A 25569-nucleotide genomic window follows, 5' to 3' on the forward strand; every position below is an offset into this window, starting at 1 on the left:
TATTACTTCCATCCACCAGAAAATGGTCATGATAAATGTGTATCTTTAGAGTGAAAATTTTTATAATAAAAATATTTTCTAATTTTCTTTTAAAAGACCACATTGACTTACTTTTTAAAATTTATTTATTTATTTATTTTGAGAGAGAGTACATGTGAGGGAGAGGGGCAGAGGGAGAGAGAGAAAATCCAGGCATGTTCCATGCTTAGTACAGAGCCCAGTATGGGTCTTGATCCCACGACCCCAAGATCTTGACCTGAGCCAAAATCAAGAGTAGGACATTCAACCAACTAAGCCACCCAGGTGACCATTTAAAAAAATTTTTTTTTAATTTATCTTGAGAGAGAAGGAGAGAGGGAGAGAGGGAGAGGCAGAGGGAGAGAGGGAGAGGCAGAGAGAGAGGAAGAGAAAGAATTCCAAGCAGGCTCCACAGTGTTAGTGCAGACCCCAACACGGGTGGGGCTCGATCTCACAAACTGTGAGATCATGACCTAAGCCAAACTCAAGAGTCAGACGCTTAACCAAATGCGTTACCCAGGTGCTCAATATTTTCTAATTTTCAAAACAATGAGGTTGCTTGCAAAACAAATGGTATCCTGAGACCTGAAAACTTTGGGCAGCACACAACATAAACAGCCACACGTGGGAGTCCTGTCAGTAATGTTATCTTAGCATTTTAACCCCCTCCTCCTATAACCTGGCCCCAACCAACCTTAGCAGCCTCCCACTTTACATGTCTCTGCTTTAGCCAGTAACCATTCTCTATACCAGGCCTTTGCTTTTGCTGTTCTCTCTGTTTGGATCCCATCCCTGCCCTGGCCCTGCCTAGTGACATCCTACCCAGTGGGCACTCCTTCCCCCAAACCTCCAGAGCACGGTTTAGAAGTCATTTGGGACTGATTCTGGACTAGACCATGTGCTCTCCAAGACACAGAATAGATCTGTTCCATGTCACTTTCTGGGAGTCAAGCCCAGCCTTCAACGGGCTCAGAAAAGTGGAACAAATTGAGAAAGGTCTAAGATCCAGGAAACTCTCTGAGGACCATGGCATTTCTTGGTGCCGGCACTGACTGCCATGTAACTTAGTAGTGTTGGAATGATAAGGGGACCCTTCATGGACAGAGAGGGCCCCTGTGCTGGAGAGCAGGGAGGCAGATAACCCTGACGCATAAACTTCCTACATAAGCCTTCCCCTCCACCCAGGCTCTCATGTGGACACTGGGGCTGTTGTTAACTGCCTCAGCAATTTCACCTTTATTGAGCACCGACTATGTGCTAGGCCCTGAGATAAACCAGACACAGACTCTGCCCCCAAGGAATCCACAGTCTGGTAAGGAAGACACATGTGGATGAGTGATAATAGGCTAGTGTATTTGTGATAAGTGCTTACTAGAGAGAAAGGCTAGACCTGATGCAGGCACAAATCAGGCAGCACCTCGAAGAAGCAATAGTGAGGCTGAGAGGAAGGCTGGGGAGGAGCTTCTGAGGTAGAAAGTCTAGGGATGGAATTCCAGGCAGAGGAAACAGTATGTAAAGGGTATGGAGGTGTGAAACAGTCTGGCCTTTCTGGGGAAATACGGGTCATCTGGTGTGACTGGGCCTTCAGTTATGAGTAGGGCAATATACTCTGGAGACTGGTACAAGCCAGATTATGATGCCTGAGAGGTTAGACTTTATCCTGAAGGCAACAGGGATCCTTTGAAAGGAGTAACATGGCCAGATTGGAGTTTTAGGAAGGTCATTCTGGTATGATCCAAGTGTCTTGGAGGCTGAGCCAAACAACTTGACTAAGGGTTCATAAAAGGCAAATAAAGGACATACGGGTCACCGAGGCTCCTTTTAAAACACAGCTTCAGGGGTGCCTGTGTGGCTCAGTCTGTTGAGCGTCCAGCTTCAGCTCAGATCATGATCTCACAGTTCCTGGGTTCAAGCCCTGCATCGGGCTCTGTGCTGACAGCTAGCTCAGAGTCTGAAGCCTGTTTTCAGATTCTGTGTCTCCCTCTCTCTCTTTCTAACCCTCCCCTGCTCATACTGTCTCTCTCGCTCTCTCTCTCAAAAATAAATAAAACATTAAAAAATTTTTTAATAAATAAGTAAAACACAGCTTCAGATTCAGTAGGCCTGGAATGGGGCCTGTGACTGTGCACATCCCTTAAAGCTCCCACATCATGCTGATACTGCGGGTCCATGGACCATACCTTGACTAGCAAGGGAATGAAACCTATTTGCTGGCCCAGTCGCTAATGAGGGCTATGAATTCATAGAACACCTTCTTTATTCTCAGGTTTTCACCTACAAAGAATTGAAACCATTTGCCTGGGGCCCCACTGGTTGTACACTGCCCCACGTACGTACACAGATGAATCAAAAGGTGCATATGTCTTTAAGTGGAAGCAAGGGTTGACTGGTAGATGGACAGTGGGTCACAAGGTCATGTGTCTCAAGTTGATATACAAGCAGCTCCTGGTCCTGCAATAAGCATTAAAAGGACACATTCATCACAGGATATGTCCAGCCCACACTTCTGGAGTGTTGTGCTTAGCTCTGTAAGAGACAGTGGTCAGCCACAGTGTGCCAGGAGTAAAGAATAGGATGGGGAGAGGACGCAGTAGATAAGGGATCTGGGGCACTCAACCTGGAGAAGACAGGCTCAATGGGACATAGTCACCTCCAAGTCTCTAAGGGGCTGTCACAAGACAAAGGGAGCAGACATGATCCGTAGTACCCAGGAGCTGAGCTACAACTAATCAATGGATTGGACCCATAGCAGGAGAGATCTCCTTTCACTATAAACAGACACATTCCCAACAATCACAGCTGTCTGAATAAGGGATGAGCCACCTTGGATGGTAGTGAACTCCTCATCATTGGAGATGTGCAAGACTGTTTTAAATAGCCCAAGATCCAATGGGAGGACCCCTAAGTCCTGAGATTCTCTCATCCACTTATCCAGCTCAAGAGATAGTAATCACTGCAGTGAGCCCAGAAACTGTGCTGCTGCCTTCAGTATGACTCAACTTAGTTGTCAACATACTGTGCAAATAATAAAATGCTGGGGTGCCAGGGTGGCTCAGTCTGTTAAGCATCTGACTCTTAATCTTGGCTCAGGTCATGATCTCACGGTTCATGGGATTGAGCCTCGCATCAGCCTCTGTGCTGACAATATGGAGTCTGCTTAGGATTCTCTCTCTCCCTCTCTCTCTCTGCTCCTCCCCAACTCATGCTCTCTTTCTCCCCCTCAAAACAAATAAATTAATTTAAAAACATAAATTAAATGCTAATCATATTTTCACATGTCCATTCATATCCTACTACCTTTTCCTGATTATATCATGCTTCAGAGAAATCCACCGCTCTGCTGGAAGTCAGGAATCATGGTTTGGGCCCCTCTGACCATTTGCTATATGGCCTTGGAAATGCTTTCACCGCTCTCTGGACTTCAGTCCTGACCTTAAACATCGCACTCTGACCCACTGCCAAATCTGACGAGTGGGAAGTCCACTCCAGATGAGGACCATCTAAGGGTTTATGGGTGAGCCCCAGGCCCTAAACATAGTAGGTGTTCAAAAAATAGTTGATGAATTGAATTGTGCTCAGCACAGTGAGTGGAAGAGTTGAATGAAATTGAATTGAGTTGAGATGAATCGAATTGAATTCACAAATGTTTATGGCACAGAGCAGCAGGATGTTGTGCTAGACTTATAAATAGTTTAGCCCCAACCCCTCTCACCACTCACCCTTCCTTCCATACCCTACCTGCATTTTCTCCTAAAGGACAAAGGGGTTGATGTGGTCTGTTCTTACTCCTCACAGAAAACATGATCTCTGAACCATCTTATTTGTGCTAAAATGTTCTAATTTTTTGCTTGCAAACTAGACCTTTCCTCTAAGCTCCAGATAAATGTTTGGCCTTTGCTCACCAATATTCCTATGATGATTCCACATGTACCACAAGATCAATATGTCCTACTTCTCCCAAACCTGCCCCTCCACTGAGTTCCCATCTCATTCCTGCAGTCCCTTAGTCAAGAAACCCAGGGTCATCCTGGACTTCTCTGATTTTTTTTTTAATTCAGCTGACTCCTAAGGGAGGAAAATAATGAATGATTCCTGAGTTTATTATTTTTACATCAGTAATAAACTCAATTTTGCAAGCTTAGAATAATAATTTGAAAAAGACGCAGTGCAGAATTGATCTGAAAGTGCATCTTTCAGCAAAGCACGCAAATATTTGCTGAAATAGTCAGATTATAAATTCCATACTCATCACAGTTTTTTTCCAGAAGCAGTATCCCCTCCCCGCCAGGTTGGCCTTGTTGGCAGTCAACCTGGATCATGCTTTATTTCCTAGAAGGGGTAGCATCTACTTGAAGTGCTACCAAGGGGCTATTAAGTGCCTGAGGGTCAGGAAACCTGAGGTCTTGTTTCCCCACCTGTGTAATGGAGCTAGGGAGTCAGGCAGAGAATCAAAATGCAGACTTCTGGACCTCACTCATTTAGTTGGGGCAGGGGGTATCTCTGAAGCTGTATTTTCAGCAAACTTCCCAAGTGATCCAGAGGCAGTTGGTTTGCCAGCACCATTTTGAAAAGTACTCAACTAGAACATCTCAAGAGGTCCTTCTGGGACAGACACCTATGAAATGACAGACACTCACCCCTCTCCAATGCTCAGAATAGGAGCTGGCTCTTACATGTGACTGGGACCACTACTAATCACAATGTGTGATGTCCTGACATGCCTTCCTCCTGAGGATGGGGTCAGCTGTGCTTGGAACCAGATTAAGAGATGGACCAGCAGGGCCACTCTCTGGAGTGGTGATTTATAAGGAGAACTAAAATGTTCCAGAAGATAAAACAAAATGCATTTCCTATAACATTCCTCAGAGATGGAAACACACAAGACTGGAAACACATCCCTAAACATCCTGTTTTGTCCAGGACCAAGATGCTAACCTGCCTTCTTAGGAAGGAGGGTGTGGTATTAGCTTAAGGGCTCCTGCTGGGAAGCAATAGAAACAGGCTCTAGCTGATAATAAGCAGAAAGTCAATTTAGTGAAAGTACAGGGAGCAACTCCCAGAACAACTGGGACAAAGGCAGAACTAGTAGTAGAAAATGGGCCAGGGCCAGGACCACAGACACGCACAACCGGAGTATCAAGGAATCCATGCCAGGTCCCAAATCCCACAGGCAACGACTCACATGGCAGTACTGCTGGTACTGGGCACTAGGTACCAGCACCTGCCCACTACTTCTGTGACCTTTGCAGGCTTGGTACTCCTACTGCATCAGGATGGAGCCCCCACTGTCTCTCTATGTCATGGGAACAGGTGGGTCTGAGTAACTGCAGCCTACTATTGCCAGGGAGGCCTAGAAAGGGAGATTCCAGCCTTTTCTGCTTCTATGAGAGTCAGGCCCAAACGTAGGAAGGATGTTCAGAGGCTAAGAAACTTCCCAACCGACAAATGGCCACTCCAGGAAGACCTGGCTACCTACAGAGCTCTGGTTTTTAGAATGGAATAGAATGGAAAAGAACAGAACGGCCACATTTGGGGCCAGAAGTAAATATCGCAGGAGAATAGAAATAGGATTTGGGTTGCTGTTAGTATTTCCTCTCTCTGAATAAATGTCAAGGATTTCATTTTGAAGCTGATTTAAAGCACCCACCTGCCTGGGGCATCTCATGATTCAGTTAGAGCCTGGTCATTCCCTGATCATAAGTTCTGTTGTGTTAGGCCAGGAAGGAACAACTTAGACTCTCATACACAGGGAGGTCTAAGCTCAAATCCTCCGAATGAGTTGTAGAGGTCTTTCTCGAATCGTATGGCCCAAGCATGAGAGGAAGTGGGCCTGTACTCCCCCATTCCCCCCATCATGGCTGTGTGATCCAGAAGAAGATAGGAAAGCTGTGTGGCTGACAGTGGAAAGAGGGTGTGAGCACTGTGCCACATACCTGCCTACCTTTGGGACCTCTCATGTTGCCTCACTTGGGTCCTGGGGCTGGGGATGCCATGGTTGTATGGCCCCCACAGTCCTCCTCTTTACTGACTTTCATTTGTCCACAACTCAATCATTCTGCAGACAAAATTACTGAGGCCCAGAGAGGGTCATAGAAGGCACCTTGTTTGGCAAAACTCAAAACTTACAGGGATCTAGGAAGGAGCAGCTGTGTCCTTTTTCTGAGATTCAGGTGGGAACCAGCTTGGAGTTGAAGGGGACTGAATGAGCCAGCTTTTGCTAACAGCCCTAAAATGTCAATGACTCAAAATGAACACTTATTTCTGGCTCACACCCCATATTCACCATGGTTCTGCTTTGGCTCTGTTCCACTCTGTCTTCATTTTAAGACACAGACTAGATGAGAACACCGTATTTCCATCCCTTGGAAGAAGGGAAACCGCAATCATGAAAGTGTGTGCTAGATCTTCATGCCTTTGCTCAGAACCAGCTTACGGCACTTTCTTGCACTTTCATGGGCCAAAGCAGGTCATGTGGCCAAATCAGACATCAGTAAGTGGGACAATTATCTCACAAGGAGGGCAGAAAACAAAGGAAACAGTAAACACAATCCAGCACGAGCCGTTCCACAGGGAAGCCACAGTGGCAGCTCCCTTCTGAATCTCCTGGTCCTGTGACCTACACATCTCTAGGTTCACCCAGCAACTGTCAATCCCATTTCATCTGCTCCTTCCACAATGTCCCTAGGGTTTCCATGGTTCTAGTCCCAATTTAGAGATGCAGAGACTGAGGCTTATTGAGGAGACCCAGGTCACAAACTCCTACCTGATGACTTTCCCTGGACAAGGAACTCCTCCCACCCCATCTTCCTCCTTCCCTCCTCTGACTGCCTCAGAAATAACTGCTCTCTACAGAGCACCTGCTGCACATCTATTACCAGTCTATATGTTCCTTACGCAGTTGCCCAACCACTCTGTGAGGTCAGTAACATTGCTTATGCATATTCTTTCACAGATGAGGAAACTGAAGTTTACAGGGTGAATGACTTGCCCAAAGTCATACACACATAAGGCAGCATACCAGCTTTGCCCAACTCCCAAGCTGCCACTGCCACTCATGCAGGTTCAAATCCCTTCCTCCTCAGCCCCAACCCACATTCACTACCACCTGTGCTGATGTCCAGTGTCAGGATGCCACAGCCATGGGACAGTTCACCCTCTCACCATCACTAACTAATTTTTAATTCAGACCCACGGAGCCAGCCTTTCAGCTCCTGTTGCCAGCCACAGAAATGAGGATAAATGCGACTGTCAGTGGCTTCCTGCCTCTTTGTTTTTTAATTTACTTAGAGTGGGGCAGCAGAGATGGCAGGAGAGGAAGCAGATGGCTCAGCATGACAGATGGGCTCCTATCCAGTGACACAAGGACAAGGTGAGAGAAAGCATGATCGGGAGAAAATGCAGGCTTGTGTGAGAGTGTGTGCACATAGGGTCCTGTGCTCAGGGCTCCAGCCAGCTAGCCAGGCCTCTGGGCGCTGGACTGGAAACTCTCGGGGTTGGGGCACTAGTTTGCCCATCCCCACACTTTCACCTGACAGTGAGGACACCAAGGCTTAGAGAGGGGCTGCAGCCTGCCCAGGGTCACATGGTAGCCATTCAAAGGATGCCTGACTCCATGAGGTCCAGGCTGCACTCTGCTGTCAGCATGGGGGGTGATGTCTGTGGAGAGGCTCCCTGGGGAATGTCCCCCTCTCACCATCCCTACCATACATTTTTACAGAATTCTACCTTCAGTCTTGGCTTGCCTGTGCTAAAGATTCAAGGCAGACCTTCAATGGAGTGTTTCATGCCTAGACCATCACAAGGTCTCTAGCACATAAGTGGCAGCATCAGGGCTCCAACCCAGCTCTGGAGACTTGGAGAGGGCAGCTCCCATTCCACTTCTGCCTTGAGTCCGTGAGAAGGAACATGAGCAGAGGAAAGAGATAGGACATTGGTGGTAGAGCCCTGGGACTTCCTATGGCACCCACCCTGGCTATGTCATGGAGGGAAAACAGTTCTGTTACGTGGGCATGGGTGGCTGCATTCAAAGGGGGGAGGGGTGGGTGAGGGATTCAGGCCAGCACAGGTGTCCTGCAGCAGAACTGGGGAGCAGGGCACAGCAGTCTGCAGAGCTCAGCGCAACTGAGCAAGAGAATCTGGAGTTCGGAGGGGACTCCTTGGCAGGGAGTGAGGGAGGGGCTGGAATGGGGAGTGGAAGCCTGGAGTCTGTGGTGGTAAAGTGTTCAGTTTTGTTCCCTTCCGGGGAAGGTTTGTTTCGTTTTCATAAAATTTGTAAAATGGGCTGCATTTGTATGCCATTCGAGTGTAGGAAAGAAACAACATTAGTGAGGTAAAAAGATGATCCAGAACTAGAATGAGCTCGGAGGCAAAGGTGACAGAGGAGGCAAAGGAGGGGGAAAAGACTTCTCCTCAGAAGTTATAGAAATCTTGGGGAGCACTGCATTTTTCTCAGACAGGGATTGGGGGTTTAAGTCTCGTAACAAAAGAGACTGCATTTGGGATACCATATTATGAAGGTGATTTTGTAGGAAAGAGAGAGAAAGGTGGAGATGGGGAGCCCGCCTTCCCCACAAGCACCCTCCTCAAGAGCGGGGAGCACCTGAGGATGAGCACAGGGGCAGCCGCGGAAGGCTCTTCCTGCCCATACCACAGGCACTCCTCAGAGACCATCATCACTCCTGTGTTAGACGTAGGGAAAGGGACTCAGCGATTAAGTCACTTGCCGGGGACCACCTAGCGAGTGACAGGAGGATCCAGGAGCCTACCTCAGGTCTACCATTAATTCTAAAAGTCAGTTCCAGGGTGCCTGGGTGGCTCAGTAGTTGAAGTGTCCGACTTCAGCTCAGGTCATGATCTCACGGTTCATGAGTTTGAGCCCTACATCGGGCTCTGTCCTGACAGCTCAGAGCCTGGACCCTGCTTTGGATTCTGTGTCTTCCTCACTCTCTCTCTCTCTGCCCCTCCTCTGCTCATTCTCTCTCTCCCTCTCCCTCTCAAAAATGAATAAACATTAAAATAGATAAAAGTTAGTTCCACTTGCACATGCTAAGTTTGAAGGGAAGGGAAGGTCTTTCTCCTCCCTGACCATAGCATTCCTTACCTGCCACCAAGTGAGCCACATGGTATACTTGTCATTTCTAGAGACCCTAGGGCTGGGCTCCTGGCAGGGAAATACAGAGGCACAGCATCCTCGGGCCAGCAACCAAGACCATAGATGTGTGAGCACTTCATAATTTGATGGGGTCAGGCTCCCTGTGACAGAGAAGCCTAGGAGGAGAGCCATCCTAACAGGCTGAGAGATGAGTGAGAAGGGGCAGGGCTGGTGGGGGGGTTCCCTTAAACTGTGTGGACTCCTGGAGGATAAGACTTCTGTACCTGTTGACTGAGGGTTCTAAAGCCAGGCTCTGCAATCAGACCAGGGGTATCCGAGGTGAACAAGGCAGGAACCTTATTCCAGCCTAAAATTTCTCAGCATCTTGGCAGGAAATACAAACCCACTCAGTGAAGGGACCATTTGCAAGGATGTGAGCAGGATGATGAGGCACCCAGAGACTAGCCACAGTGGGAGTCATTCCACTTGCAGGCCTCAGAGGGCAAGGGAAGACATCACGTTCTAAGAGCTTCGTGAGGGCTGAAGCTGTGGAGTGAGCTGCCTCTCTCACTGCGGTCACAGAGGATGCGGGCCCTGCCAGAAACACCATGCCAGGGCAGAAGGGGAGCCTGGAAGAAGTGCCCTGGCCTCTCCCTCTCACCACCCTCCAATCTCCAGTGGTACCTCCTGGGGGCTGAAGTTAACCAGATGTCTGACGGCAAAGGAGATGATGCAATCCCTGAGGTGCAGAGCGGTGCAGAGAAAGTCAAAGACTGGAATGGAAGTGAATCACAGTGGAGAAGAACCAGCCAGCCCTGGAATGTGACCATTCAGCTTCTCCAATAACCCCCTCTGACCAGGGCTTAACACATCCAGGTATTTTTAGGTCACATGTTGGAAATGAGAATTCTACTGTTAGGGATAGGCAGATTTTCTTCATTGCTTCCACACTTTTATGAAATTACTTTCACCTTGACCCTGATCAGACCCAGACCACTGTCTCTGACCACCAATGTGAAGATTGCAGTTCAGGCTGGAGGTGAGGCCATGTTCTAGCTTGGGGAGGGTGGCTGAGAGGACTCCCCCCAGATAGAGCCAGAGAGTCTGCTGTAACATTAGACCTTCTCTTCAGACTGGGACCTTCCTAAAAGAGTTCCTGGGGACTCAAGGCACACAGTCAGCATGAACAGCTATCTTCATAGATTTCACTGCACATTGAAAATTACACGAGTCTCCAGTTAAACATAGACCCTGACCTTCCCCACTGAATTTTCTCCTCTCCCCTGAGTCCTGCTCCAGTCTGGGACTGGCCACTAGAATTCAATATCATTCTTGGGAGAGAAATTAACTCAGAACCTCTAAGTTGCTGGAATAGGCACATATGGTCCTCAAAGCAATGCTCCTAGTGACTTTGAGAGAAAAGAGATGTGCATGAAGGGCAGATCTGTTTCCCTCCATGAGATAATGCTGCAAAGATTTGTTAGATTTTAATAGATTAGCAAAACCACATTGTTAACAACAGACAGAGCTGCAATTTTGATATCTCTTGATTTGCATGTTCTATTTTCCTGGTCAATATATTCCTGACACACTTGTTTTCCCCCGAACCTCCCAAATACTTTACATCCTCCAAGGTCTATCTCATCATTCATTTATTTATTCAACAGATATTTTTGAAACGTGCTTTTCGCAGAGTATATTGCTGGGCACTGGAGCTGCAACAGTGATGAAGATAGACTTGACCCTTGTCCCTGGAGGTTTTCTTCATTATGCAGTCTCTTCCGTCTTTGACCTCACCCTGAGCACCCGCTCTGATGATCCGATCACATTTGAGCTTCAGTGACAATCTCCTCTGTGTCTAGTCCTGCACACCAGAACACGAGCTCCTAAAAGACTGTGCCTTCCTCTACCTTAGCCAGGGTAGCGGCAAACACATGAAATCAAAGTCCAACAACAATCTTTGAAACAGATAAGGCCAATCACTTAAACTCAGCCTCTTTATCTGTGAATGGGAGATATTATCTCAGGGTTTCCTGAGTCCAGTGTTTTGAGTTGATGCTTGAGAACACACTTTGCAAACTATACACCTCCAAGCATCAATAGGGAATATGCCTTTATTTACCACGATGACCACCCAAAGCAGTTTACCAAAAAGGAACTCCTTCCAGGTCTTCTGTAGATCAGGGGTTGCCCTGTGCTCCTGGGTGAACCTCAGCTGAATGGGAGAGACAATGCTAGTGCTGATGAATCTGCCACCAACCGCCCCCTCCTCCCCACGCATCTGTCCCTACAGTTAAAAGGTGGGTCAATTACTATAGGCTCATTTATAATCATTACAGTTGTTGCCTCGAGTTTTCTCTGCTGATTGCCTGGGTTAAGAAGCCCTTAATCAGTGGAAGGGGTGCAGGGGCTTGAGAGCACCTTTTGTCTCTGAGCCTCAGCCAGTCCCGCTAGAAGCCGGAAGAAAGGGTATCAGGAATGGGGTGCCAGTGTCTTCTGCCTTCTATATCCAGAGGCTTTATGAAGCCTTGGAGGCTTTTCTGGGTTGACCTGTGATGGAAGCACTCGAGAGGTAATCCCATTATGGAAAGGCACCCCTGGAAATTTCCATTACACTGATGGAACTGTCCATATTTCATCATCACCAAGGCAGGTTTTCTCACTCTTTTGACTCGAAAACAGACAGGTGGAGGCATTTTGATTTGGGCTGCCTCGTTTCTTCCTCAGGGAAGCTGCTTCCTCTGGCTTGCATGATAATTGAATTTCACGGATGGAATCTTCCACATACTTCTCAATTAGGGCTGTGTACTGGCAGCGAGATTTTTCAGGTGTTGATCTATGATTGTCACTCTTTTTTTAGCTTTAAATTAATCTTCTTAATTTCTGCCAGCTCTAAATCTGGCTTTGCTAAATAGCATTATTCTGACTTAAATGGTCTAATCTGTTTGTCGTAAACTGGGTACAGCTGAAAATCGTGTATGCAGGAGTCTTCCTCATTAATCACAGCTGACAAGAAGTCAGGAATCAAGAAACAAAATTGTCTCTGAAGGCAAAGTGGGGAAGGATTGAAAAAAGCAGCCAACTAGATGTAATGGTAGAGCTGGAAGTAAGGCTCTCTCTGGGCTTCTTTGTGTGTGTGTGTGTGTGTGTAAGCGTCTGACTTCTGCTCAGGTCATGACCTCATAGTTCATGAGTTCAAGCACTGCATCAGCCTCACAGTGCAGCGCCTGCTTGGGATCCTCTCTCTCTCACCCTCTCGCTCTCTGTCCCTCCCCCACTAGCTTGTGCATGCTCTTTCTCTCTCCCTCTCTCTCTCTCTCTCTCAAAATAAATTAATAAACTTAAAAAAGAAATAAAGGAAGCAGGAAGGGTGAGGGATTACATCAGTCCTCAGGGAACTTTTCAGTTGTAAGGTTCCCTGAGCCTATATATGACCCCTCAGAAAAATGCCACAAAAATGACATGTTGGTATTTAAATGCATGCTGTTGTTGACTCTTGAGAACACTGAGAACCTACAGTCTCAATACTTTACTGCAGCATTTTCCAAAATGAGGAAGGTAAGGAGATTTTAGGTAGTAAAGGAACACAGAGTCAGTGACATGGGAAAGCTGTGCCCGCTTTCCAGTCTCCAACCCCCCCCCGGCCCCCCCCCCCCGCAATAGCTGCACCAGGACTGTTTGGTGCCACACATTTTAAGTGCCTCTCTAACTCTGGCCCCTCTCCCAGGTTAACAAAGAAGGAGCAGCCTCAGGCTCGGCTCCTTTGTCTGGCAGCATACCCAGTTAAAACCCAGTATCTGGTGGTGGTGTGTGTGGCTTTTTTGTTTTTCTCCAAATAGGGTAGAGACTGTTTCCTTTAAGACATATTTATTAAAGGAGCTGACGAAAGAACGTTAAGTTAATGCAGGAGCTGTATGACTATGGCAAAAAAATAAAAGTGGCATGTATATGTCCAGTTTTGCAGGCTCTGGAGAAATATTTAGTGCTTCAGTAGACCGCCAGGCATTATTCAGGCACTGGGGCCATAGGTGTGTAACACCTTGAGGTCCTTACCCCCCTCTCAACCCCTTTACCCCCATATCCTGAGGGTCCAGGCCGCCCTCATGCCCCTTGCACGCTGCCCCCATCTTGTTGCTGATCGTGGCAACCAGCATTCTCATAGCCCTTGGATCCCCAGGTTGTTACCGCTCTTGGGTGGGTGACCAATGGTCCTGAGGGAGTAGGCGGACGTGGGACTTCGGTTTTAAAACCAGGACAGTCCCAGGCAAACAGAGACAAATTGGTTCTAATGGGGAGCTAACCCAATCCTGATGCAATGCTAGTCTTCACTTTTACTGTGCATGACCTCAGTGGCCGCAGGTACTGGGGAGTCAACCCCCACCCCAGCAGACTGGCCTGCTTCCAAATTCTAATTTCTAGCACAGCCTGCAGTCTTCTATAGCCCCCCCCCCACTCCCCCACTCCCTGGCAAGAGCTATTTCACACTTCTTCCACCCTCCCCAACACCCCTCCTCCGCACACCACCCTCTCTCTCCCCAAAGGAGAGTTTGTTCCACTGAGTGCCTGGAGAGCACCAGGCAGAGATGAGGAAGCTGCCCCCTCTCGGTGGACCACTCCCCACCGTACCTGCCTGTGTGCATCCCTCCCCCTCCCGCTGGCCCTCCATCCTCCTCCTCACTCTCTCCCTTATCTCCCTTAATCTGCAGTCACTTCCACCCTACAGGCACCCTTCCCTTAGTATCACTGGTCTCTCAGAACCTTTTAACACCTCCACTTGGAGCAGTTGGCCTATTCTCCCCCACATAGTTCCTAGGAGCTGTCTCCACTTCCCTTTCTCACCTTTCCTAGCCACTCATTCCTCCATCCCTGCACTATGGCTTCTGCTCTTCTAAAGCAGCTCTCCCCACAGCTCTGATAGCCTGCTGATTGCCAAATCCAGTGGATAGTCAGTGTCCTTTGTTTTGACTGTTTTACAGATATCAGCTCATTTGAACAAAACTATGTATGTATTGTTAATGTAAAATAAAATGATACATCAGCCTACTAAGACAGGTATTCTACTATCCCCATTTTAAGCTTGAGGAAACCGAGGAACAGAGAGGTTAAGTAAATTGCCCAATGTCACACAGCTGTATATGATAGAGCAGATGGCTCAGAAGTCTGTGCTCTTCACACTCTCCTCTGGAACCTCTCTGCTGGTCTCATCTCTGATATCCATTCCCTTCCTCCTAATCTTTGTGTCCCCAGCCCCTGGGATAGGAGCCAATACCCAAAGGGTACTCAACAAATGTTTGTGGCTAAACTAACTGAATTTCTGTGGCACGCTCAGTCAATCTAGGGGAAGATCAAACAGTAGCTACCAGTGTGTTGGATGGCATGCCGGATGCTCACAGGGCTCTTAAGACAGTGATGAGAAATAAAACAATAACAGCCACAAGGGTGGCCACCATTTGTTGAATTCTAATATGTACCAAGAACTATACTAGTTTATCTTGTTATCTCACTGAGTCTTCAAAACAATCCTCTGAGGTATTATTCTTAACTTCGTTTTACATATCAGGAAACCAAAGGTCAAAGAGGTCTCCAGGGAATAAAAGCATATGTAGGGGAGCCTCAGTGGACATGGAAGGCTTCCCACCTAAGCAGAGTTTTGAAGAACTGGTATATTTAGTCAACCGAAGAAGAGTACAAAGATGTTCCAAGGAAAGGGCACAGTGTCTGCGAAGGCTCAGAGTCAAAAAAGCATGTACTGTCAGGGACCTTGGGACAGGCTGGGCTGGCGAGAGGTCAGAGAATGAAATGGGGAGTGGGTGAGGGGAATTTCAAGGAAAGTGAGGACAGGAGTCTCACAGGCCACAGGAAGGGATTTCAACATCACTAGGGCTATGGGACCCAGTGCATCAGAATTGCAAAACTGATCCTAAACCTCCTCAGATAATCTTAATCAGTAGACTTATGATAGGGCTCAGGAATGGTGTGTGTGTGTGTATACCTTATTAAAGCTTAAATATACTCAAACAAATTTACGAAATATAATTGATATACAGTAAGCTATACATATTTAAAGTATACAACTTGATAAGGTTTGGTATATGTATATACCCACAAATCCATGACCACAACCAGAAGAGTGAGCATATCCATCACCCCGCAAAGGCTCCCTCCCACTCCCATCCTCACTGATCTGCTATTATTGTAGATCAGCTTACATTTACTAGTAGAATTTTATAAATGGAATCATACTATATATACTCTTTATTTACCTGTTGATGAGCAAATAATGCTGCTATGAACCTTTGTATGCCAGTCTTATAAGGGGCATATGTCTTCATTTGTCTTGTGTAAGTACCTAGGAGTAGGATGGCTGGATCATATGATACACCTTTTAAAGAAATGCCAAATTGTTTGCCAAATAGTAGTATCTTTTTATATTCAAACCAGCGGTATTATATTCAGAGCAACTAGTGGTATATCTTACTATGGTGTTTAATTTGCATTTCTCTGATAATTAATGCTAATGAACATCTTTTTATGTTGGTGTTTGCCATTCTTCCTTTTTGGATGAAGTATCTTTTCAACTCTTATCAATTTTTAAATTGGATTCTTTATTTTCCTATTGTTGAATTTTGAGAGTTCTCTATATATTTCTAGATACAAGCCCTCTACCAAATGTATAAATTGCAAGTATTTTTCCCTAGTCTGTTGCTTATCTTTCTGTTCTCTTAATGTCTTTTGGAGGGAAATTTTTAACTTGATTAAACCCAATTTATCAAATTTGTTTTGTGAATTGTGCTTTTGGTGATATATCTGAGAAACCTTTGCATAATCCAAGCACACAAAGATTTTCTCTTATCCTTCCTTGTAAAAAAGTTACAGTTTTAGGTATTACATTTATGTCTATGATCCAATTGAGTTAATTTTCAGTTTTTTGTCTCTTTCTTCTCATTTTTATTGTTCCACCCCTTCCTAAAAAGTTATCTTTTCTCCAGCGCATTGCCTTTACACTTTCATAAAACATCATTTGTTTATATATGTGTGGGTATATTTCTGGACTCTTCTGTTTTTTGTCTCTATGCCAATAATTATGTTTTTTATTACTATATTTTGTTACTTTATGTCTTGCAATCAGGTAGTGTAAGTCCTTTAATTTTTTCTTCTTTTTCAAAATTGTTTTGGCTTGTCTAGACTCTGTACATTTTAGTATGAATATCAGAACCAACATATCAATTTCTACCAAAAAGCCCTATTGGGAATTTGATTGGGATTGTGTTGCATATATAGATCAATCTGGCCAGCACTGACATCTTAATAGTGTTGATTCTTGCAATTTCATTTTTTTAAAGGTTTCCTCTAATTTCCCTCAACAATACTTTACAGTTTTAGGGTACTGGTCTCTCACAACTTTCCTCAGCTTTATCCCCAAGTATTTTATATCTTTTGATACTATAATAAGTGGTAATTTTTAAGTTTCTGTTTCTGTTTGTTACTAGTATGTGAAATATATTGTTTTTATAAATTAATCTTGTATCCTGCAGCTTTGTAAAACTTATTTATTCTGGTAGCTTTTTTATAGATTCTATTAGATTCTCTATGCAGATAATCATGTTTAGTGTGAACAAAAACAGTTTACTTTTTACTTACCGGTATGGGTATCTCATTTATTTTTCTTGCCTGATTGCAAGACCTCGAGTACAGTATTGAACAGAAGTGGCAAGAATGGATATCCTGTCTCATTCTTGATCTTAGTGGAAACGCATTTAGTCTTTCATAATTAAGTATGATGCTAGCTATCAAGATTTTGTAGATATCCTTAATCAGGATGAGTAATTTCCTTTCATTACTAGTTAGTTTGCTGACAGTTTTTATCAGGAATGAATGTTGAATTTTGTCAAATATGTTTCCTATTTAACTGAAATGATAATGTTTGTTTCTCTTTTAGTTTGTTAATATAGTGAATCACATGATATTTGGGTGTTAAACCAACCCTGCATTTCTGGAGAAAGCCCACCAATTGTGATGCATTATCATCGTAGTCCACTGTTGAATTCAATCTAACAGACTTCAGTTTAACAGATAAAGTGTTATTCAGGTTATTCTGGTTAACTCTTTCTCCTTGAGTAAGCTCTGGTAATTTGTGTCCTTCAAAAGACTTGTCCAATTCATCTAAGTTATTTGATTTATTGCCATAAAGTTGTTTATAAAGTTCCCTTATTATCCATTTATTATCCAGAGAATCTATAATGATACTACTTCTGTTATTCCTGATAGTGAAACTGTGTCTTCTTTCTTTTATCCCTGGTCAGTCTAACTATAGGCTTATCATTCTTTTTTTTTTTTTTTAAGTTTTTAATTTATTTTTGATACAGAGAGAGACAGAGCATGTGAGAGGGGGAGGGGGAGAGAGAGAGGAGACACACAACCAAAAGCAGGCTCCAGGCTCTGAGCTAGCTGTCAGCACAGAGCCTGACGCGGGGCTCGAACCCACGAACGTGAGATCTGACCTGGGCCCAAGTCGGAGGCTTAACCGACTGAGCCACCCAGGCGCCCCTAGGCTTATCATTCTTATTGATCTTCCTAAAAAAAACCCCAGCTTTTCACTTTATTGATTATCTCTACTGTTCTATATTCTATTTCATTGATCTTCATCTTGATCTTTACTATCACCTTTCTTCATTTTATTTGGGATTCATTTGCTCTCCCCTTTCTAAATTCTTAAGGTAAGAGTTGAAGTCATTGATTTGAGACTTTTCTTTTTTCTAATGTAGTCATTTAGTACTACAAATGTCCCCATAAGTACTGCTTTAGCAGCATGCCACAAAATCTGATATTGTGGGGTGCCTGGGTGTCCCAGTCAGTTGAGTGTCCGGCTTCAGCTCAGGTCATGACCTCATGGTTCATGGGTTTGAGCCCCGCATCGGGCTCTGTGCTGACAGCTCAGAGCCTGGAGTCTGCTTCAGATTCTATGTCTCCCTCTCTCTCTCTGCTCGCACTGTCTCTCTCTGTCTCACACACACACAAGAGTCTGATTTCTTTTAAAAAATCTGATATTGTATTTTCATTTCATTCTGTTCTAAATATCTTCTAATTTCATTTTTCAATTTTTTTTTAATCCATGGGTTCCTTAGAAGTGTTATTTAGTTCCCAATCATTTAAGGATTTTACAGAGAACTTTCTGTCATTGATTTAGAATTAAAGTCCAACGTGATCTAAGAAAAAACTTTCTATGAAGTGAATTGTTTGAAATTTTTTGAGACTCGTTTTGTGGCCCCAAATATAATCTATCTTGGCAATGTGCATATGCTCTTGTTAAGAATGCATATTTTGCTTAAGTGTCTGACCCATGATTTTGGCTCAGGTCATGATCTCACAGTTCGTGAGTTCAAGCCTCGCATTGGACTTTGTGCTGACAGCATGGAGCCTGCTTGGGATTCTCTCACTCCCTCTCTCTCTGCCCCTCCCCTGCTTGCTCACTCTCTCTCTCTCTCTCTCTCAAAAATAAATAAATAAACATTAATTTTTTAAAAAATGCATACCTTGCTGGTGTTAGGAAGAGTGTTCAATAATTGCCAGTCGGGACAAGTTGCTTGATAGTATTGTTCAAGTCTTCCATATTTTTCACTGGTTTTCTGTCTACTTATTCTACCATTTTTTGAGAGATGGTTATTAAAATCCTAGTTGTGTATTTTTCTATTTCTCCTTTTGGTTCTATGAGTTCGGCTTCATGTATTTTCAAACTTTATTATTAGGCACATAACATTTAGGATTATGTTATCTTGATTACTCAACACTGCCCCCTTATCGCATCATAAAATGACGTTTTTTATCTCTGGTAATATTCTTTTTTTATGTTTATTTATTTTTGAGACACAGAGAGAGACAGAACATGAGATGGGGAGGAGCAGAGAGAGATGGAGACACAGAATCCTAAGCAAGTTCCAGGCTCTGAGCTGTCAGCACAGAGCCTGACGCGGGGTTCAAACTCATGAACCGCAAGATCATAACCTCTGCCAAAGCTGGATACCTAACCAACTAAACCATCCAGGTGCCCCTATGGTAATATTCTTCACTCTGAAATATACTTTGGTATTATTATAGCACTCCAGCTTTTCTTTGACTAGTGTTAGCATTATGTGTTTTTTTCCCATCCATCCACTATAACCTATCTGTGTCTTTATATATAAAATGTGGTTTTTATAGGCAGCATAAGTTGGGAATTGCTTTTTTATGTAATCTAGCGATCACTGTCTTATAATTTGGGCATTTAGACCCTGTACATTTAATGTGCTTCTAGATGCGGTTAGGTTTAAATCTATCATCTAGATACCTGTTTTCTATTTAATCCCACTATTCTTTGTTCCCCTTTTCCCTTGTCCTTTGCCTCTTTACTACTATTATTATTTTTAAGTAAACTCTACGTCCAACATGGGGCTCAAACTTATGACCCTGAGGTCAAGAGTCGCATCCTCTACTACTGAGCCAGCCAGGTACTCCTCTCTTACTTCTTTTGATTATGATTCCATTTCTTACCTTTGTTGATTTATTAGCTATCACTGTTTTCCCTTTGTTTTGTTATTTCAGTAGAGTTTATAAACACATATTTAATTTATCACAGTCTACCTTCAAGTGATATTGTACCATTTCATATATAGTATAAGAACTTTACAATAGTACATACCCATTTTTCCACTACCAACATTTGTGATGATGTTGTTACACATTTTGATTGAGCCCTGTGTTGGGCTCTGTCTTGTATGTGGAACCAGCTTGGGATCCTCTTTCTCCCTCTCTCTGTATCTCTCCCCAGGTGATACATTCTCTCTCTCTCAAAATAAATAAACATTAACAATATATATGTATATTCATATTTATATATAGCATTTCTAATACTTTTTATTACTTCCTAAAGAATCAAAATTCCATCTGGTGTCATTTTCCTTCTGTCTAATCAACTTCCTTTAGCATTCTTTCTGTATGGGTGTGTTAACAATGAATTCCTTCTGTTTTTATGTCTAAAACAGTCTCTTTGTCTTTGGTTTTAAACAATATTTTTGCTAAATATAAAATTCTAGGTTGGCAGGCTTTTTTAGTTTTTAGTACATCAAAGGTATGGCTTCATGATCTTCTTGCTTGCATTGTTTCTTTTTTGTTTATTTATTTTGGGAGAGAGAGAGCATGTGCACACTTGCAAGCAGGGGAGGGGCAGAGAGAGAGTGAGAGAATCCCAAGCAGGCCCACACCCAGCACAGAGCCTGATGTAGGGCTCAGTCTCATGACTGAGATCATGACCTGAGCTGAAATCAAGAGTCAGACATTTTAACCAACTGAGCCACCCAGGTGCCCCTTGCTTGCACTGTTTCTGATAAGAAATCTGCTGTTACCTTCATTTTTGTTCCTCTGTATATGGGTTTTTTGTTTTTTTTTTGCCTCTTGCAGCTTTTTGAAGTGTCTCGTTATTAATGCTTTTGAGCAATTACATTATCATATGTCTTGATATCCTTTCCTTCATGTTTCTTGTTCTTGAGGCTCATTGAATTTAAATCTATAGCTTTATATTTATCATTAATTGTCATCAAAGGACACACTCTGCATATTTTCAGCTTTTCAACTTCATTAACATTTGTTTATTTTCTGCCCAGTATATAGTCTATCCTGGCAAACATTCCATGGGCACTTGAAAAACATAAATATTCTGTAGTTACTAGGTGTCAAAATGTGTGATAATGTTGTTGAGCTCTTTAATGTCCTTACTATTTTTGTGATAATAATTCTACCAACTATCACAAGAGCAAAACTATGGTTATAGATTTACCTCTGTCCCCATTTAGTTCTGTCAGTTTTCACTTCATGCATTTTGAAACTCTTCTATTGCACACATTCACATTTATAGCTATTTTGTTCTCTCAAAAAATGGACCCACTTTTCATATGAAGCTTACTTCTTTGTGTCTGATAAAACCTCTTGTCTTGAAGTATGATATCTGATATTAATATAGTAAGCCACTTTAGCTTCCTTATGATTAGTGCTTCTACATAGTGTATACAGCAGTGTCTATAGAAAATAGACAGTTGTAGAGATAGATAATTGTTGTAGAGAAGATAATTAGCTCTTGCTTTTTACGTGGCCCCAAAATTTCTGTCTTTAATTTAAATGTTTAGTTCATTTACATTTAATATTATTCTTGATATGGCTGCCTTTAGGATGACCATTTGGTTATTTGTTTTCTATTCCTCCTGTTTTCCTTTTCTTTCTTCTTTTGTCTTCTTTAGAGTTAATAAAAAATTTTTTTAGTATTCCATTTTAATTACTCTTTCCAACATTTTTATTATGAAACATTTCCATACCAAATTGCTGAAAAAGTTTTTCAGTGAACATCCATATACCCACCATGAGCAGTTTCTGTTGAAACGGAAAGACTTCATTTAGTCTAACCACCTTGCATATTGGGTATGTGCCTAGTCTCTTCATTTAAAGTAGAGGTAAATGCATTGGAAGAATTGCATTAATCGAAATGTAACTCCCAAAATGTGGGGGGTGACAGTCCCATCTTCACATATATATCAGGCCTTTACTGTGAGAGGGAACTAGACAATCTGGACTGTTCCATAGAGAAAGGCCAGGACGAGGCAGTGACTGGATGCTAGGTCATTACGAGGAGGGAACTGGCTGTGCTGTACCCAGGAAAGAACAGAGGGAGTTAAGAAGAGACATTTATAGGTCATAGCCTTCCAGCTTCAGGAGATGGGGGGAAGTTGTCTTTGGGTTAGTCCAGGAGTCAGGACTAGATGAACACTCCATGGAAAGAAATATAGCTTCAATAGAAGGAACAACTAACAGGAAAAGGTGCTAAAAATGACCAAGATGCCTCAGAAGATAGTGAGCTCCCCATTGTTGAAGGTACTCAAGCATTCACTCATTCAACAAATATTTATCGAGCCTTTATATGTCAGACACTGAGCTAGGCACTGTGGATAGTACAGTGATTAAAACAGATTTCTTATTCTTATAAGAATAATCCCACAAATAAATCTATAACTATCAGTAATGATTCATACAGGACATCTGCTCTGGCAGGAATTGGAGAAGAGGATTAAATGTTTTCTAACTTTAAGACCAAACAACATAGAATCACAGGAAGCCCTATATAAGTGATGGCTTCTGTAATTATATTCACATTATTATTATTACTATTAGTTCTATTACTCATTTGTTTCACATTTCCTGGGTGCTCACTTTGGGCTGTGCAAGAAGGCCAAGCTGTAGGTGATGGGTCTTCGTCCTCCAAGTGGAAGGGCAGCCCAGTTAACAGACCATTCTCTGCAGTGTGAGAAGGGCTGTAATTAGAAACCAGGATCCCAGGGAGGCATTGGCTGCCCAGTTGGGGAGATCCTGGGGTGGGAGTGGGGTTGGGGGAAGTTTCAGAATTAAGTGGGGATGAACTGGATCTTGAAGGGCAGGTGAGAGGAGCCTTGAAAGGGGAAGTCAGCAAAACTGCTGGGTGTTGATCTCCCCACTGCCTTCTGCAGACCTCCAGGACACTGACCACGTGAGATGCCCTGTCCTCTCTGACCACTTTCCTCATCCTCTCTGACTACCTTCCCCATCCTCTCAAACCACCTTCCCCATCTCCCAGCTCCATCCCCCCCACCCATCCTCTTGGAAGTGGTTGTGGTAAGCTCAGCTGGGCCTCTTAGCCAATTAACACTCTTTGCATCTGAAAAGCTCAAATCAGCTCCTCAGAGGTGTTAGAGATCAGAGTAATTAAGGTCTCTTTCTCATGCAAATCTAAACAAAAAATTGAGTGTTTGTCTCCTTGGAAAATTAGGGCCCTAAATTCTAGGAGGTGGTATTGAAATTCAGCAGGGGGAGGTGATGGCTTCAAGAACTAGAAGCCAATTTGTTGGGAAGCTCTCCAGAAATATTTGATTCAATTAAATAAAAATGGCAGCGGAAGTGATATTCTTTAAATCAGATCCCATCTCTCCCCTGGTCTCCGATGCACTCACAATAACATCCAAGGCATTTACAACAGTCTCAAGGCCCCTGCCTTCCTCCCAATTTCATCTCAGGTCCCTTCATAATGTGCTTGTCACACTTTGTAATTATTTATTTACTGGTTGGCCTCCCCCACATCATTAATTAAATACATTTCTGTTACTGCTCACCCTGGAGCATGATATATAAAGTTGTCCAACTGAAAAATAGCTCGCTTGCAAATCAGTGGTTGCGATTTGCAATGTGCCCTAGAGCTATTGGGAATGGGGCTCATATTTATTTTTTTCTTTTATAGTTTATTGTCAAGTTGGTTTCCATATAACATCTAGTGCTCATCTCAACAAGTGTAGGGCTCATATATAAAACGTCCCTGACCACCCACAGTGTACCCCTGGCTGGTCAGGCGTAGGTTCTGCTGTCACTAACTTGTACTTGTGTCTCTGCGCTCACTCTTCTGGAGAACAACTAACCGATCTCTTTGAGATCCACTAGCTTCCTAAACACTCTTTACAAATGGCTAATTTTTAAGTTGGACACTCACACACATAACTTCCAATGCAAAGAGAATTCCTCCAGCCATGGGAAGAAACAAGAATGACATTGTATTTAACTGAGTTGTTTACTGTCTTTCCTATCTTCCCCGTTGGAATGCATGCCTTGGGAACGCAGGGACCCATGTTTATCTGGTCACCACACATCTGCAGCACCTAGAACAGTGCCTGGCACTTAATGGATGTTCCAGAAATATAAATATTTTGAATGAATGTATTTTCTGAAACTGTTCATCTATAGGCTTGGTGCCAGCCCCATGGGCATAGAGGTGAAGAAATTCAGCCTTGGAGGGACACATAGCCCTGCCGGGGCATCCACAGGACCCAAGACTCATTTTTTCACTCAGCCTTGAGCACCCCCTATACTGGAATCAGACAGAAAGTGCAAGGATACAACGTAAGCAAATCCACCACCTGCATTTAGGAGGAAGAAAGGGAGCAAGAAATGACCATCTTCCTATCGTGGATAATTTCCCCAGCAAGAAAGGATCCCAACATTCCGTTTAGTCATCAAACATTGTTGGAACCAGGCACTGCTCGAGGCACTAAGAATGCATTGATGAATTAAAGCTGCCCTTGTCCTTAAGCAAAGATGGGAAAAAACAAAATAAAAAGAACCCACACCATAATACCATATCACATGGTAACAACAGACATACACATGAGTCTAGACCTTTCACAGAAATGAGAATGATTTACTACAAGGGAGAGGAGAATACAGTGAATTTTCTTGAAAGAGACAATGGCTGAGCTGGGTTTAGACAGATGAATAGGAGTTTTGTGAGCAAAGGAGAAGAGAATGGCATTCCAGGCAGAGGGCACAACTGGTGCAGAGACATAGAAATGTGAGACAGGATGATGCATTTGAGGCACTGCAAGTCATTTGGGGTCATTACTGAAGTGTAAAGTGAAAAATGAAATCTGGAGTCTTTAAGACAAAAAAATAGCTGGGCCCAGATGCCAGAAGGTTTTGCCTGGATGTTATGCCTCATGGTACAGGGGACCAATGCTGGGATTACACACAAGAATGATGAATCAGCTTTTGCCACATAATAAACCACCCCAAATCTCAATGGTTTAAAACAACAGTGTTGGGGCACCTGGCTGGCTCAGTCAGTGGAACATGTAACTCTTGATCCCAGGATTGATAAGTTCAAGCCTCATGTTGGGTGGAGAGATTACTTAAAAATAAAATCTTTATTTTTATTCTTTTTTTAAAGTTTATCAATTTTTGAGAGAGAGAGAGAGAGAGAGAGAGAGAGAGCGCGAGCGCAAGTTGGGTGTATGGGTGGCAGGGGCAGTGAGAGAGGGAAACAGAATTCGAAGCAGGCTCCAGGCTCTGAGCTGTTAGCACAGAGCCTGATGCAGGGATCAAACTCATGAACCATGGATGAGATCATGACCTGAACTGAAGTCAGACACTTAACCAACTGAGCCACCCAGGCACCTCTAAAAATAAAATCTTAAAAAAATAATAATAATAAATAAATAAAACAGTTTTTATGACTTACCTATTCGAGGTCAGCTGGGTGCTAGTTTTGGTGGGCCTTTGATAAGGCAGGCTATTTGGCTCTTCATGAATCTCTTTTCTTCCTCCTGGGACCACGGGGCCAACATGGGCAATGTCTTGATCATGGCAATGGCAGAAGCACAAGTACAAAAGGAGACATGCAAGGTGTCAGGAGGCCTGGGCTCAGAAATGGCACATGGGCGCTTCCACCTCACTCTGTTGGCCAAAGGAAGTCACATGGCCTGGTCCAGATTCAGAGGCATGCACCTGCAAAATCATATGACACAGAGCATGGGTAAAAGGAGGACTGGAGAACTGGGTCCATCAATGCACTTTAACCTGGGTAATGTGATCAGATCTCTGCATTAGGTCTCTTGGCCACAATGCAGAGGGTGGATTGAAGGGGG

The 25569-nt window shown here is 43.7% G+C and overlaps 1 long non-coding RNA gene across 1 annotated transcript in view; it reads right to left on the minus strand.

Moving 5' to 3' along the window:
- Positions 1-2340: 2340 nt before the first annotated feature.
- Positions 2341-25569, minus strand: part of LOC115275708 — a 31297-nt gene continuing 8068 nt past the window's right edge. Inside the window, exons 2-3 of the long non-coding RNA XR_003901702.1 lie at positions 25164-25429; positions 2341-2469 (exon numbers count right to left, since the gene is read on the minus strand). This is a non-coding gene — a long non-coding RNA (uncharacterized LOC115275708). The remainder of the gene's footprint in view (positions 2470-25163; positions 25430-25569) is intronic.

The sequence above is a fragment of the Suricata suricatta genome, chromosome 13 (assembly GCF_006229205.1).
Source record: "Suricata suricatta isolate VVHF042 chromosome 13, meerkat_22Aug2017_6uvM2_HiC, whole genome shotgun sequence".
NCBI lineage: Eukaryota > Metazoa > Chordata > Mammalia > Carnivora > Herpestidae > Suricata > Suricata suricatta.